This window comes from Octopus bimaculoides, chromosome 1 (genome assembly GCF_001194135.2).
Source record: "Octopus bimaculoides isolate UCB-OBI-ISO-001 chromosome 1, ASM119413v2, whole genome shotgun sequence".
NCBI classification, from domain to species: domain Eukaryota; kingdom Metazoa; phylum Mollusca; class Cephalopoda; order Octopoda; family Octopodidae; genus Octopus; species Octopus bimaculoides.
The window spans coordinates 197,682,620-197,687,741 of NC_068981.1; positions in this window are offsets into that span (position 1 = coordinate 197,682,620).

The following is a 5,122-nucleotide window of genomic DNA, read 5'->3' on the forward strand; positions in this document are numbered from 1 at the left end:
CACACACACACACACACACACACACACACACACACACACACACACGCACACACACACACATATATTTCATCTATGTACAATATGATTCGTCGGTTTACAGAAACATAGACGCATTTCCATCTACCAAATTCTACTCACAAGGCATTGGTCAACCAAAGGAGTCTTAAAGTGAAATCGAACCTACAATGACACAGCTATGGCCGCGCCTATCGTTATTTAGATTCCATATTTTCAAGAATTTTAACCGAGTATATTTTCAATTTAAATATCCATTCCTCACTCTTTTACTGTATATATTAACAATATGGAGGCGCAATGGCTCAGTGGTTGCGGAAGCGGACTCGCGGTCGTAGGATCGTGTTTTCGATTCTTAGACCGGGCGTTGTGAGTGTTTATTGAGCAAAAACACTTAAAGCTCTACGAAATTCCGGCAGGGGCTGGTGGTGAACCTTGCTGTACTCTTTCACAACTTTCTCTTTCACTCTTTCTTCCCGTTTTTGTTGCACCTGTATTTCAAAGGGACCAGCCTTGTCACACTGTGTGTCACGCTGAATCTTCCCGAGAACTACGTTAAGGGCACACCTGTCCGTGGAGTGCTCAGCCACTTGCACGTTAATTTCACGAGCAGGCTGTTCCGTTGATCGGATCAACTGGAACCCACGTCGTCGCAACCGACGGAGTGCCGTAGTAGTATTAACAATATCATATCAATTCCTCGCCTTTCCAGTATATATATTTCACAATTCATAGATCTCCTCTGTTTACATCAATTCTAATTCCTATCGCTAGTAGATGTGTTATTCCCAGATATTTCTACAGTCACAGACACGATTCGAACTAGAAACCTTTAGTTTTAAACTATTAGCCGTAATATCTGTCTCCATCAGGAATCGGTAAATAAACAGTTGTCTGCCCTTGTGTGCAGACACCGATAACGAATCAGACCAATTATCACGTCTGTAGACTTCCTTATTGTAAATATTTACCAGCAGAAAAGAAACGATTAATGCTCAGCGGATATTATGGCGTTAACCAACTCGACACCACCACCACCACAAGTAGTAGTAGTAGTAGTAGTAGTAGTAGTGACGATTTCTTACGTAGTCACGATGCCATAACTTTAGGTGTGAGAGGTTTTAGCTGATTAAATATCGACCGCAGTAGTTTACTGGTACTTTATTTTGTCGTTCCCGGCAGGAGGAATAGTGAACCTGAGTTCGGAGGGACTTAAATTCAGAGGGTGGTAATACAACCAAAAGGTATATTTTTTTCCCTACCTGGATACATTTCTTCAAAGCGGGATAAACAAAACCAAGATATTTAAAAGCGATTTGTTACGTAATAGAATAAAATAATTAGACGAACATTTATGATATAAATATATAATACATACATATATACATATATGTACATACACACACACACACACACACACACACATACACACACACACACACACACACACACACACACACACACACATATATATATATATATATATATACATATATATATATATGTGTGTGTGTGTATATATGTATGTATATATGATATAAATGATATATATGCATGTATGCATACATATATGTGCATACCTACATATATATATGTATATGTATATATATATATGCATATATGAGTACAGGACTTCAAAAAAACGAACAAAATGAAAAACGAGACCATCAAAAAGACAAAAACGTGGAAAACGAACTTTGGTTTTGGAACAACGAAAGAAACAAATAGAGGAACGAGTCAGGCAACATAAAGAACATTTCCTTCATCAGTTGTCCCCTGTTTTATCTACTCCGCATTTCGAACGTTGGGACAAGATGCGTCTTCGTTAAAACAGTCGTTCCCGTAAAGCAAATTAAATAAAACTTGGGATTTGCAGAGGGTTAAAGTGGTAACAAAAACAGGACAGTAAGAACAAAACAGTTAAAACAAACGGTAAGAGCTGTTAAGCCATCATGAGGTGAAGTGGTGAACGCTGGAGAAACGAGTTTTGACAGGAGACAGGTAAAAGTGTGTCTTGTCTCTTGTAAAACATGAGGAATAAAGAGAGAGAGATAGCCACTGGTCACGTATGTATATATTATATATATGTGTATATACATACATACATACATACACATACATATGTATGTATATCTATATGTATATATTATGTAATATAATGAGGCATATTAAAATGTCTCTGTTTTTTAAATTAGAGAATAATTTAAAGAATACAGATAAACACAGACAATTAAAAGTCATATAATTAAAGAAAACAAACTAAATCTGATTAGGGCTTCTTGTATCAACGATCATCTTCATGTTCCAATGCACTTCGCCTTTGTCCCTTAATCATCGCGTCCCTAAAGAGCAGTTCAGGTGTGAGGGTAGGCAAGTTGCACGTCCTTGTGATTTAAAGATTCCCGAGCAGTCCTTCCCTGCACGCTCCACATCATCGGAGCGCAACTCCTCGCAAATCTGCTCTCAATCTCTCTTTAAATGTCGAAGTTGCTCATCTCTTTAATCCGTAAGTCATTCATTTGGAGATTAGGAATGATGTCTTGCTTAACTTCCACATCTTTTTCTATTTAGGATTCTAGTTCCCCCCCTTTCCTTTTCCACTGTCCCTGACAGGTCGACTTTTCTGTTCTTTGTTATTTTCCTCTTCTAGGATGGGGCGGTACTACTGAGAAAAGTCTTCTTGCTTTCCTAATTGTCTCTTTCTTGGTCACAAGGGGTGCAAGGAACACGACGAGTCTCCTGGTCATTCTCGCAGCCGCGACTGACAATATTAGAAACCGTGACCTCCGAGATCTACTGTTATTGCTGTTGTTGCTGCTGGCGCTGACGTTCTCTATATTTTCACTTCAAGAGTTCCTCCGAGCAGAAAGTCTTCAGATGGCCTTTACTTCCTCATTTATAGCAGCTTGACCTTCTTTCTCGCACTGCCGTTGTCATGGGTTTTCGTTTCCCATAGTCGACGGCGACGGAATGTTTCTGTGGTCTTCCGCTAACATTCATTAGGAATTGTACGTCTATTGAGACTCCACACGATGATGATGATGATGATGATGATGATGATGATGATCCTTTCACTTATTGGCCACAAGAGCTCATACGTAGAACAGCATTTTACATAAAAATATCACGGGACAGGACGTTCGAGGAAGCTCGCATAGAGCTACAAAAAAAAAACAGGATTGAGTAAAAAATCGTTTTTCAGTAAATGGACGCGCACGCACATGCACACATACACACTTACATACATGCATATATACTTTCACACATATTCACCCACACACATATTCATATATATATATATATATATATATACATATATATATATATACATATGCATATGTGTGCGTGCGTGTATACTAGCTGAGTTTCCAGGTAATACCCGGAAAAGCGGGGGTTATTTCCAGTTTCATGTCCTATTCCATTCCCTGTTCAGTTTCCGTTTAAATTACAAATAGATTTACAAATACACAACGACGTCGGATAGATTTAGAAACACTGGCAAGGAATACAGTTGAATCTTAAAATTGATTGATTGTAATGGTAAGGTAATATCAAAGCTGAATTGGTGGATGGTTGGAAGGATGAGAGGATTGACGATGTGCGACTATGAAGCAATTGATTGATGGTTGATTATTATCATAGCGAAATATTGCACAAATCTGTCCTAATCATAGGTCCTGACAATGGTTGGAGAAGGCATGATCTGACATGGAATAAACAAAAATTCATATAAGACATTTTATTGTAAAATATGCACGACAACGACGGGCCATTCATCTATGGAAGAAAATGAAAGACGTTATCTATAGTTTTATTGTTTCAGTACGTTGGTAAAGTTTCAATAAATCTTAATACGGTGATCTGAAAACAAATATAAAAACACTTCACTTTTCACTTGTTAGTTTAACATATGTTGCTGGACATATAGTAAAAGTTTTGACTGAGCAGACGATAGTTAATTCACTAAAGCGTATGCATTAAGTGATAGGTAAAAATTGAAGAACAAAGTATTAAAAATCGCTGTTCCCTTCAGTAAACACATTCTCTCTCGCTCTGTCCCTGTATTTATAAAAGTTTTGACTGAGCATACGATAGTTAATTCACTAAAGCGTTTGCGTTAAATGATGGGTAAAAATGAAAGAACAAAGTATTAAAAATCGCCGTTCCCTCCAGTAAACACATTCTCTCTCTTTCGCTCTGTTCCTGTCTTTTGTTCTCTCTTTCTTTCTCTCTCTCTCTCTCTCTCTCTCTCTCTCTCTCTCTCTCTCTCTCTCTCACACACACACACATTCCCTGTCTCTCTGTCTCTTCCTGTCTCCTCCCTTTCCCTGATACTGGGGTTTAATGTTTAATCAATTTTACCTAATCAGAAAAACAGGATTTAGAAGCTGGCATTTTCTGCATAATAGCTGTCTATCAGAAAAATGAAAGCAGAATCATTACGAGGAGAAATTTTTGTTAAACAAACGAAGGCAAAGCACTACGACGACCAAAGTTGTAAGAACTTCTGAAGTTTTAATAAATTTTAATGAATAAAGTCATAGGAAACGGTTGATCAAACATGTGAATAATTTAAAAAAGGAAGAGATTGTCAAGGAATTTTTTGCGAAAAATTGGACAAATCTGTCCTGATCAAGATGCCTATCTATCGATGAAGGCATGGTCTGACATGGAATAAGCAAAAATTCATATAAGACATTATATTATAGAAATTGGTCGACAACGACGGGCCATTCATCTATGGAAGGAAATGAAAGACGTTATCTATAGTTTTATTGTTTCAGTACGTTGGTCAAGTTTTAATAAATCTTAATACGGTGACTTGAAAACAAATATAAAAACACTTTACCTTTCACTTGTTAGTTTAACATATGTTGTTGGGCATATAGTAAAAGTTTTGACTGAGCAGACGATAGTTAATTCACTAAAGTGTTAGGTAAAAATTAAAGAACAAAGTATTAAAAATCGCTGTCCCTTCAGTAAACACATTCTCTCTCTACCGTTGTCCCTGCGTCTCGTTCTCTCTCTTTCTCTCTCTCTTTCTCTCTCTCTTTCTCTCTCTCTTTCTCTCTCTCTCTTTCTCTCTCTTTCTCTCTGTCTCTCACAT